Source organism: Arachis ipaensis, chromosome B5, assembly GCF_059453495.1.
Source record: "Arachis ipaensis isolate K30076 ecotype BB chromosome B5, ASM5945349v1, whole genome shotgun sequence".
Lineage (NCBI taxonomy): Eukaryota > Viridiplantae > Streptophyta > Magnoliopsida > Fabales > Fabaceae > Arachis > Arachis ipaensis.
The window spans coordinates 44618646-44630929 of NC_142440.1; the positions used below are offsets into that span (position 1 = coordinate 44618646).

A 12284-nucleotide genomic window follows, 5' to 3' on the forward strand; every position below is an offset into this window, starting at 1 on the left:
GAATAATGAGCAAGTAATTTAAATGGCAAGAAAAATAAATTAATAATTATAAAGATTCTTGGCAAGGTATAAGAACTGGAAATCCCATCCTAGTTATCCTTATCAAGTGTGATGAGAATTGTTTATCGCTCCCACTTAGTTAACCCTTACTAAATAAAGGAAAGTCAAGTGGACCAATCAATTTGATCCTCAAGTCCTAGTCAATTCCTGTAGAAAGACTAGCTTTAGAGCGATCCAAATCAATCAGCAGTTTCCAATTCTCAATCAACCGCTGAGTTTGATAACTCAAGTGTTACCAATTACTTAACCAAAACCAAAAGGAGAAAAATATAAATTAAATTGAAAGCATTAAAAATAGAATAAAACAATCATAAATCTGAAATACCTCAAATTATATTAAATAGAATATTCAAATCTAACATGGAAAGATTCATAAACCAATTTGGCAACATAAGTAACTAACAAGTAAAAGCATTAGAGTAACTAAAAGTAGAAGAGAACATAAAATTAAAGTAAACATTGAACCTGGTGTTGAAGTAATAACCATAAAGTAAAAGAAATCCTAACTATAAAACCTAAGAGAGAGGAGAGAACCTCTCTCTCTCTAAAACTACATCTAAGACCTAAAATTGTGTATTATGAATGTTGTATCAATTGTGTCAATGAATGGATGGATTCCCCCACTTTAAACCCTCTAATCTGTGTTTTCTAGGCCGAGAACTGGGCCAAAAACAGCCCAAAAATTGCCCCCAGCGATTTTTGGTACATACAGGTCACTGCAAAGTCACGCGTTAGCGTCGTCTATGCGTTAGCATGGATTGGGTTTTTGCCAGGTCACGCGTCCGCGTGATCCACGCGTGCGCGTCGCCTGGCTTCGAGGCAGTGATGAGCGGATAATTTATACTCTTTTTTGCATTATTTTTACATAGTTTTTAATATATTTTAGTTAATTTTTATTATATTTTTATTAGTTTTTAAATAAAAATCACATTTCTGGACTTTACTATGAGTTTGTGTGTTTTTCTGTGATTTTAGGTATTTTCTGGCTGAAATTGACAGACCTGAGCAAAAATCTGATTCAGAGGCTGAAAAAGGACTGCAGATGCTGTTGGATTCTGACCTCCCTGCACTCGAAATGGATTTTCTGGAGCTACAGAAGCCCAATTGGCACGCTCTCAATTGCTTTGGAAAGTAGACATCCTGGGCTTTCCAGAAATATATAATAGTCCATACTTTGTCCGAGTTTTGATAACGCAAACTGGTGTTTAAACGCCAATTTTCTACCCTATTCTGGCGTTAAATGCCAAAACTGGCATAAAAGCTGGAGTTAAATGCCCAAACTGGCACCAGAGCTGGCGTTTAACTCCAAGAAAAGTCTTTACATGTGAAATCTTCAATGCTCAGCCCAAGCACACACCAAGTGGGCCCAGAAGTAGATTTTTGCATCATTTACTTATTTATGTAAACCCTAGGTTACTAGTTCATTATAAATAGAACCTCTTGCTATTGTATTTTCATCTTTTAATCATCTTTTAATCATCTTTTAATCATCTTTTAATCATGCCTAGATCTTCTTTCACTTATGTATTTTCCACGGTGGAGTTTCTACACCCCATAGATTAAGGTGTGGAGCTCTGCTGTTCTTCATGAATCAATGCAAAGTACTACTATTTTTCTATTCAATTCATGCTTATTCTTATTCTAAGATATTGATTCGTACACAAGAACATGATGAATGTGATGATTATGTGACACTCATCACCATTCTCACTTATGAACGCGTGCTTGACAACCACTTCCGTTCTACATGAAAGCAAGCTTGAATGTGTATCTCTTGGGTTTCTAATCTAAGATTAGAACCTTCGTGGTATAGGCTAGAATTATTGGCGGCCATTCTTGAGATCCGGAAAGTCTAAACCTTGTCTGTGGTATTCCGAGTAGGATCTGGGATGGGATGACTGTGACGAGCTTCAAACTCACGAGTGTTGGGCGTAGTGACAGACGCAAAAGGATCAATAGATCCTATTCCAACATGAGTGAGAACCGACAGATGATTAGCCGTGCGGTGACAACGCATTTGGACTATTTTCACTGAGAGGACGGACGGTAGCCATTGACAACGGTGATCCCCCAACATACAGCTTGCCATGGAAAGGAGTATGAATGATTGGATGAAGGCAATAGGAAAGCAGAGGTTCAGAAGTAGCAAGCATCTCTATACACTTATCTGAAATCCCACCAATGAATTACATAAGTGTTTCTATCTTATTTTCTATTTTAATTATATTTTAATTATCAAAACCTCATAACTATTTGAATCCGCCTGACTGAGATTTACAAGGATGACCATAGCTTGCTTCAAGCCGACAATCTCCGTGGGATCGACCCCTACTCACGTAAGGTATTACTTGGACGACCCAATGCACTTGTTGGTCAGCTGCACGGAGTTGTGTGAAAAGTGTGCGATCACGATTTCGTGTACGAAGCTTTTGGTGACGTTGCCGGGGATTGTTCGATTTTAGACAACTGACGGTTCATCTTATTGCTCATATTAGGTAATCTTATTTTATTTTTAAGCCTTTTAATTTTAAATTGTTTTTTGAAAAATTTCAAAAAAAAAAACCAAAAATTTTGTGTTTCCTATTTGAATCTAGTGTCAATTTTTAAGTTTGGTGTCAATTGCATGTCTTTATTCTTCTTGCATTTTTTCGAAAGTATGTTCTTGTGTTCTTCATTAATCTTCAAGTTGTTCTTGATGATTCTCTTTGTTCTGATCTTTAAATTCTCCTGTTTGGTGTCTTTTGTTATTTTTCATATGTATTTTTCAAATTGTTAGTGTCCCTAGTATACAAAATTCTATGTTTGGTGTCTTGCATGTCTTTGTTTTCTTGAAAAATTTTCAAAAATGTGTTCTTGATGTTCATCATATTCTTCAAAGTGTTCTTAGTGTTCATCTTGGCATTCAAAGTGTTCTTGCATGCATTATCTGTTTTGATCTTGATTTTCCATGTTTAGTTTCATTCTGTTATTTTTATCTCTCATCATTAAAAATTCAAAAATTTTCAAAACTATGTCTTTTCAAGTCAATAATACAGAGAATTGAAGATTCAGAACATTCAGCAGAGGAATTACAGAGAAAAAGCTGGGCGTTCAAAATGCCCAGTGAGGAAGGAAATCTGGCGTTTAAACGCCAGCCAGGGTACCTGGCTGGGCGTTAAATGCCCAAAGGGTATGGATACCATTCTGGGTGTTTAACACCAGGATAACAAGGGAGGTAAGTTAGTTTTTAATTCAAATTTTCATAATTTTTCAAAATCAATTTCAAAATCTTTTCTAACTTCTTATCTTTTCAAAATTGATTTTCAAATCTTTTCAAATTAACTACTTGACTTTTTGTTTGATTTTAAAAGTTTTCAATCATATCTTTTTCAAAACCACCTAACTACTTTTCTCTCTATAATTTTCGAATTCTAACTACATTTTAAAATAAAAACAAAAATATTTTCCTTTTATTTTAATTTAAATTCGAATTCTTTCCCCTTCCTCATCTTATTCTATTTAAGGACTAACACTCCTCCTAAATTAGCAATTCAGACTCTCTCCTTCTTCATAAGTTCGAATTCTCCTCTCTACCTCATCCTTTTATTCTTCTTTTCCTCTGACACATTAAGGAACCTCTATACTGTGACATAGAGGATTTCATACTTTCTTTGTCTTTTTCTCTATCATATGAGCAGGAACAAAGATAAAGGCATTCTTGTTGAAGTTGATCCTGAACCTGAAAGGACTCTGAAGAGGAAGCTAAGAGCAGCTAAAGCACAAAACTCTGAAGAGGACCTGACAGAAATTTTCAAAAAGGAAGCAGACAAAACAAACATGGCTGAACCCAACAACAATGCCAAAAAATACAAGGAAGATGCTTGGTGACTTCATTGCACCTTCTTCTCACTTCTGTGGAAGGAGCATCTCAATTCCTGCAATTGGAGCAAACAACTTTGAGCTTAAGCCTCAATTAGTTTCTCTAATGCAGCAGAATTGCAAGTATCATGGACTTCCATTGGAAGATCCTCATCAGTTCTTAGCTGAATTCTTGCAAATCTGTGACACTGTTAAGACCCATAGGGTTGACCCTGAGGTCTACAGACTTATGCTCTTCCCTTTTGTTGTAAGAGAGAGAGCTAGGACATGGTTGGACTCACAACCTAAAGAAAGCCTGAACTCTTGGGAAAAGCTGGTCAATGCCTTCTTAGCAAAGTTCTTTCCACCTCAAAAATTGAGTAAGCTTAGAGTGGAAGTCCAAACCTTCAGACAAAAGGAAGGTGAATCCCTCTATGAAGCTTGGGAAAGATACCAGCAATTGATCAGAAGGTGTCCTTCTGGCATGCTTTCAGAATGGAGCATCATATGCATATTCTATGATGGTCTGTCTGAACTGTCCAAGATGTCATTGGACAACTCTGCTGGTGGATCTCTTCATCTGAAAAAGTGATGCGCAGAAAACTTGTCTCGCAACAAATTTCCTTTCGGCAAGTGTACCGAATTGTCGTCAAGTAATAACTCACAAAAGAGTGAGGTCGAATCCCACAGAGATTAATGGATTAAGCAATCAATGGTTAATTGATTATCCTAGTTAGACGGTTCAGATTTGAATGACGAGCAGCAGGAAGTGTAAATAACATGAATGTAAAGGAAAAACTATAGCAGAAAAGTAAAATAGCAAGAAAAGTAAATGTAAGAACTAAAAATAAAATGAACATTGGGATCAAGAGATATTGCAATCCTCCGGATCAAGTTCATTCTCATCTCTTCCTCAATCAATGCATTCATTGATCTCCTTGGCAATCTTAAGTGATCGAATTACAATTCCTTGTAATTCGATCTCTCAAATCTTGATCAATAGCCAATTCCTTGGTCAACTTCTCATGAGAAGAGATGAAGTATGGTCACTGATTATACCACATGCATTTCCCAAATCAAGTGTTCGAAGGATTATAGTCACATATCCATCCACACCCAATTTGGTCCAGCATGAGAAAGCATTTCTAGCATGATCTCTTCATTCCTCTTTCAAGGTTTAGAAGAGATCCAAGTATGAATAGTTTCTTTTCCAAGATAACTACCCAATTGGATGAAGATCGAAAGCCCTCTAGTAAAATCAAGAGGAAAAAAAAAGAAGAAGAATAAGAACTACACTTAATCCATTGAATCACAATAGAGCTCTCTAACCCAATGTAAAGAGTTAGTTGATCATTGCTCTACAAAAATAGAAAAGAAAGAAAGTGCAGAAAAGTAAATATGAAGATTCAAACTGAAATTGAAAATTCAACATTCATAAATGAAAATTACAACTAAAAGAAAGAGAAGGAAAAGTGTGCGAGGGGAGGGAGTCCGAAGACCCCTCTTCAATCCCCCATTCCCCCAATGCTTTCAATATAAATACTAAGGCCTTTATATAGGCTCTCCTAAATTACAAAATGAAATTAAAAGCAAATTACAATTAAATGAAAATTCCTATTCTAGATGCTTCTTGTGGTCGTGATTGGTTGACAATTGTGGGCTTGCTTGCTTGAGCTTTGAAGTGGACTTGAGAAAGAAGTGAGTCAAGTTGAGGTCCAGGTGCTAAAGTTAGTGCTAAAGTTAGCCACACTAACGCTACAAGTGTGGCGTTAGTGCTAAAGTTATTGTGGTTAACGTTGCACTTGCTGCGCAGTTGGTGTTTTTGGGGTTTAAAAGATGCCTCTTGTTTGTGCTCCAATTTCATACCCACTATAGGGTATTATATATCGTTGGAAAGCTCTGAATGTCAGCTTTTAACGCAACTAGAATCATCTCAATTGGACCTCTGTAGCTCAAGTTATGCTCCTTTGAACTGGACATGGTCGCTGGCATAGTCGCTAGCGTTACTGGAAAACTTGAGTGCCACTAACGCTAGCGATCAGGGCTTCATTATTGCCAGTTTCTGAAGCTCAAACTTAGTGTCCACCCCATACTATTATATATTGTTGGAAAGCCCTGGATGTCTACTTTCCAATGTTATTGAAAGCGCATCATTTGGAGCTCTACAACTCGAGTTACACTTCTTGGAAGGTGAAGAGGTCAGCTAGCCTTACTACAGGTTGATACCATGTTCATCTTTGCACTTTTGGGGCAGGTTTTCTCCCTCAAATTTAGTGTCAACTATGTAGTGTCATATATTCTTGGAAAGCTCTGGAATCCTACTTTTCAATGCCACTGGAATCACCTCATTTGGAGTTTTGTGGCTCAAGTTATTATTGTTTGAAGAAGGCATGGTCAGGCTGCCAGGTGGGACTTTTGCCCACGTTAACTACCACGTTAATCTAGTTAACGTGGAAGCTAATGTGGGTCCTTTTGTTTCGCAAACGTTAGTGGAGATTACCTTTTCCACTAACGTTGGCATCTCCCTTTCCTTTCACGTTAGTTCCCACGTTAATCTAACTAACGTGGAGACTAACGTGGGTCTTCTAGCCTTCGCAAACGTTAGTGGCACTCTCTTTTTCCACTAACGTTGGCATATACCCCTTTCGCAAGCGTTATTGGGGCTCACCTTCCCCATTAACGTTGCTTGGTGCCTTTTGTCCCTACGTTAGAGTTCACGTTAGTGTAGCTAACGTGACTCTTAACGTGGGTCTTCCTTGCTATCGTTCCATGCTCTCCTTCTTCAAAGTTAATGCCACTAACTTTTCTCATTAACGTTGGGGCTTTCCTTCCTTCCACGTTAGTGCCCACGTTAGTGTAACTAACGTAGCCACTAACGTGGCTCTTCTCTTCTTCTTTTGGCCTGAAATCAATCAAACAAAGTGCATCAAAGTCTTGCTCTTAATCATGGGATCGTGCATCATCCAATTTATCATATAATTCTTGCAAAATTCTCATGAAATCATGTAAAGTGCATAATGTATGCTTGAATCAAGATGTAAGTGAATATCTACCCAAAACTAGCTTATTTCCTAAGAAAATGCATGAAACTACCTTAAAAACAGTAAAGAAAAGGTCAGTGAAACTGACCAAAATGCCCTAGCATCACAACACCAAACTTAAAGCTTGCTTGTCCTTAAGCAAGTACTGGAACAAGAGAATGATGAATGGAATGCCAAGAGAAATGAGTCATTCTTGTGGAGGTCATGTCCCTGGTTTTATGGTGGTTTCATGCATAGCAACTTAGGTTCATTCCTTTACTGGCTTTCAGACCTTTATCATGTCCTAGAATACTCACTTTGTTTGCATCCCATGAGACTTTTATTCATTGATCCCTTTTGTTTCTTGTCAATTCAGGGCTTATTTGTGTTCTTAGGCTAAGTGCTCTGTAAGGGGGTAACTTTTTAAAATAAGCTTTCAGCCAACACTCCCGAACCAGTTGGTTCAAGGTGCTAGGTGTTGAAACACCCCTACGGACTTACTTCCTCAAGTCTCTCCCCCATACATACACACCACAGGCACATGGTTTGTTTATTTTCTTTTCTTGAGACCTTGGTGTCCAGCACCTCTTTGGGTTACTAAATGCTCTGTAGTGAGGGTTACTCTTGATAGTGGACTTTCAGCTGATAATCCCGAGTTAGTTAACCCAAGTTACCAAGTGATAAGGCACCCCTAAGAGCTTATTCATCCAAGTAAATCCCTCACACAGGAATACCACAGACACATGCCTTGAGATTAAAACCATTGGTGCCTAGCCTTATTGCTTACTCTTTTTTTCTTTTATTTTTTTCCACTTTCATTGTTATTTCCCTTTTTCTTATTAGGATCTTATTATTTAGCTAGTCGCATGGGGTGTGTTCAAAGCATATGATTCAGGACAGATAGTTGTCTTCCCACCTTGTGGTTGAACCAACTTAGCTAACTTATGACCACACCACAAACTCAGGAACTTACTCCATAGTATGAACTCTACTCTGGTCTTTTATAAAACACTAATTCTCTTTTCATTTGATTCAAAAGGGTCAAGTATACTAGTAAGCAAAGTAAGGATGCAGTAATGACATTCAGACTAGAAAACACAGCCTTAATCAATAAAAAGTTTAAAAGACAGAATTGACATGCTTATTCACAAGGAGAAAGCACACATACATACAAAGAACATAGAAGACAATCATGCAAATTAAAGTGCTGAAAATAAGTAAGAGGAGAAAGGAACTTTACCACCTTGTATTTTATCTTCATTGTTGTTGCCGTTTTCCTCCTATTCTTCCCCTTCCCACACCAGACATAGAATGATTACTTATACTCAAGCAACAATTAAAACAGTGGTGACGGGGTCCATGATGGATCATGAATGTCTTAGAATGAAGTGTGAGTATGCATGTGTTTCAGCAAGCAAGGTTAAGGATACAATAAAGACACAAGAGATACAAACAGAGACATTTTGATTGCATTAATAAGTGGTGTTGGCATGGTACTTTGCATGAAAGTTAAGTGGCAACACCAAACTTAGTGTGCCACTGTCAATCTAGAATGTTGCAAGTACCCAGTGAAGATTGAAATTCAAATTGTTGCATGGCAACACCAAACTTAGAGTGCAATCATATGCCAAATTATTGAAAGTAAACTAAGCAAAGCAAGGAAATGTTACCTACGGTTGGGTTGCCTCCCAACAAGCGCTCTTTTAATGTCATTAGCTTGACATGTTGTTCACGACTTTCTTCCTCTTCTTCCAGTTTGTTAAGAGGAATGACCTCAAGAGGAAAGAGGAGCCAGTTAATGCCCCTTGTTTTGAGTGCCTCTCCCCAGCAAGCCTTCTTCTGTTGTTAGCTTGAGTAAACTTGCTTGTTGGGGTAGGGGTGGAATGGCTTTTGGTTGACCTATTCTTCTTCATGAATATTGTCCTTCTTTTCTTGGTCACCATCCTTTTGTTAGTGTTCATGTTGATTGCCTTTACAATCTTGATTTTAGGACTTGGGTATTGTATGATGGTTGGAGCATCCTCTTCATCAAGAACTTCTTGAATTGGTGGTTCAATGAACTCACCCTCTATGCAACTCTCTGTTTCATTGGAGTGTGGGCTCCCTTGATTGACTTCCTCCTTTTTTCTTGACCTTTGAATGAACTCCTCTATTTTTGGAGAGAGTGGAGTGGTTTCTCTTTGTGATCTCAGCTCTTCAATGAATTGTTCTTCAGAATAGAGTTGTGCATTCTGTCTCAATTTTTATTCATGGTCTCTTTCTGCTATTTTCTCCTCTTCGATTGTCTTCATTATTTCTTCAAGGAGGAGTTATATCCTAGCGAGTCTATCTAAAAGAGGTTGGGTAGGTTGTAATGGTTGGTCGGGGTTGGCTTGTGAATGGAATTGGTTGTTTTGTGGTTGTGTGTTCTGAAAGTGGTATGACTCTTGTGGGTAGTGGATTGAGTTTTGTGGATGGTGAAATGAATTGTATGGATTTGGGATAGACTTTTGTGTTGAGGCATACTCAAATGATGAAGAATTTAGGCATGTAAAACTTGGAGGGGAGGTTGTATAATTGAGAGGTGATGGCTCTTGATGAATGGGGTATGAATGAGTGAAATCTCTTTGATTATGATCTTCCCAGCCACAACTTGAGTAGTGATCAATTTCACCAAAATATGGACCATTTTGTGGCTCTGGAAAGTACCCCATTTCATGTTTTTGATACTCCCACCCACCATGAGCATAGTAAAGTGAATCATTCTGTGGGGGTGGAGAGTTTCCCATAAAATTTAATTGACTAAAATACGATGGATGCTCCTTTCCTTCCTGTAGAAAGCTCTGTCTCAAACAATAATCACCAAAAGAAATTGGAATCTCCATTGTCACAGATTAGGAAATTCCCAGTGAGGCAATATCACAAACAGTTAGTTAGCACAAGAAAATAAGAAACAAAAGAAAACAAAGACAAAAGAAAAGTGTCTAACCTAGTAAATCAATCAACCGGTAGTTTGTTAATCACGATTAATCCCCGGCAACGGCGCCATAAACTTGATGCGTGGAAAACTTGTCTCGCAACAAATTTCCTTTCGGCAAGTGTACCGAATTGTCGTCAAGTAATAACTCACAAAAGAGTGTGGTCGAATCCCACAGAGATTAACGGATTAAGCAATCAATGGTTAATTGATTATCCTAGTTAGACGGTTCAGATTTGAATGACGAGCAGCAGGAAGTGTAAATAACATGAATGTAAAGGAAAAACTATAGCAGAAAAGTAAAATAGCAAGAAAAGTAAATGTAAGAACTAAAAATAAAATGAACATTGGGATCAAGAGATATTGCAATCCTCCGGATCAAGTTCATTCTCATCTCTTCCTCAATCAATGCATTCATTGATCTCCTTGGAAATCTTAAGTGATCGAATTACAATTCCTTGTAATTCGATCTCTCAAATCTTGATCAATAGCCAATTCCTTGGTCAATTTCTCATGAGAAGAGATGAAGTATGGTCACTGATTATACCACATGCATTTCCCAAATCAAGTGTTGGAAGGATTATAGTCACATATCCATCCACACCCAATTTGGTCCAGCATGAGAAAGCATTTCTAGCATGATCTCTTCATTCCTCTTTCAAGGTTCAGAAGAGATCCAAGTATGAATAGTTTCTTTTCCAAGATAACTACCCAATTGGATGAAGATCGAAAGCCCTCTAGTAAAATCAAGAGGAAAAAAAAAGAAGAAGAATAAGAACTACACTTAATCCATTGAATCACAATAGAGCTCTCTAACCCAATGTAAAGAGTTAGTTGATCATTGCTCTACAAAAATAGAAAAGAAAGAAAGTGCAGAAAAGTAAATATGAAGATTCAAACTGAAATTGAAAATTCAACATTCATAAATGAAAATTACAACTAAAAGAAAGAGAAGGAAAAGTGTGCGAGGGGAGGGAGTCCGAAGACCCCTCTTCAATCACCCATTCCCCCAATGCTTTCAATGTAAAGACTAAGACCTTTATATAGGCTCTCATAAATTACAAAATGAAATTAAAAGCAAATTACAATTAAATGAAAATTCCTATTCTAGATGCTTCTTGTGGTCTTGATTGGTTGACAATTGTGGGCTTGCTTGCTTGAGCTTTGAAGTGGACTTGAGAGAGAAGTGAGTCAAGTTGAGGTCCAGGTGCTAAAGTTAGTGCTAAAGTTAGCCACACTAACGCTACAAGTGTGGCGTTAGTGCTAAAGTTATTGTGGCTAACGTTGCACTTGCTGCCCAGTTGGTGTTTTTAGGGTTTAAAAGATACCTCTTGTTTGTGCTCTAATTTCATGCCCACTATAGAGCATTATGTATCGTTTGAAAGCTCTGAATGTCAGCTTTCTAACGCAACTGGAATAATCTCAATTGGACCTCTGTAGCTCAAGTTATGCTCCTTTGAAGTGGACATGGTCGCTGGCATAGTCGCTAGCGTTATTGGAAAACTTGAGTGCCACTAACGCTAGCGATCAGGGCTTCATTATTGCCAGTTTCTGAAGCTCAAACTTAGTGTCCACCCCATACTATTATATATTGTTGGAAAGCCCTGGATGTGTACTTTCCAATGCTTTTGAAAGTGCATCATTTGGAGCTCTACAACTCGAGTTACACTTCTTGGAAGGTGAAGAGGTCAGCTGGCCTTACTACAGGTTGATACCATGTTCATCTTTGCACTTTCGGGGCAGGTTTTCTCCCTCAAATTTAGTGTCAACTATGTAGTGCCATATATTCTTGGAAAGCTCTGAAATCCTACTTTCCAATGCCACTGGAATCACCTCATTTGGAGTTGTGTGGCTCAAGTTATTCTTGTTTGAAGAAGGCATGGTCAGGCTGCCAAGTGGGACTTTTGCCCACGTTAACTACCACGTTAATCTAGTTAACGTGGAAGCTAACGTGGGTCTTTTTGTTTCGCAAACATTAGTGGAGATCACCTTTTCCACTAACGTTGTCATTTCCCTTTCCTTCCACGTTAGTTCCCACGTTAATCTAACTAACGTGGAGACTAACGTGGGTCTTCTAGCCTTCACAAATGTTAGTGGCACTCTCTTTTTCCACTAACGTTGGCATATACCCCTTTTCGCAAGCGTTATTGGGGCTCACCTTCCCCATTAACGTTGCTTGGTGCCTTTTGTCCCTACGTTAGAGTTCACGTTAGTGTAGCTAACGTGACTCTTAACGTGGGTCTTCCTTGCTATCGTTCCATGCTCTCCTTCTTCAAAGTTAATGCCACTAACTTTTCTCATTAACGTTGGGGCTTTCCTTCCTTCCACGTTAGTGCCCACGTTAGTGTAACTAACGTAGCCACTAACGTGGCTCTTCTCTTCTTCTTTTGGCCTGAAATCAATCAAACAAA

General features: G+C 38.2%; 1 non-coding gene across 1 annotated transcript; it reads right to left on the reverse strand.

Moving 5' to 3' along the window:
• Positions 1-4279: 4279 nt before the first annotated feature.
• Positions 4280-4383, reverse strand: LOC148564026 (small nucleolar RNA R71). Its single transcript, XR_015885159.1, has one exon. It is a non-coding gene; the product is annotated as a small nucleolar RNA R71 (small nucleolar RNA).
• Positions 4384-12284: the final 7901 nt, after the last annotated feature.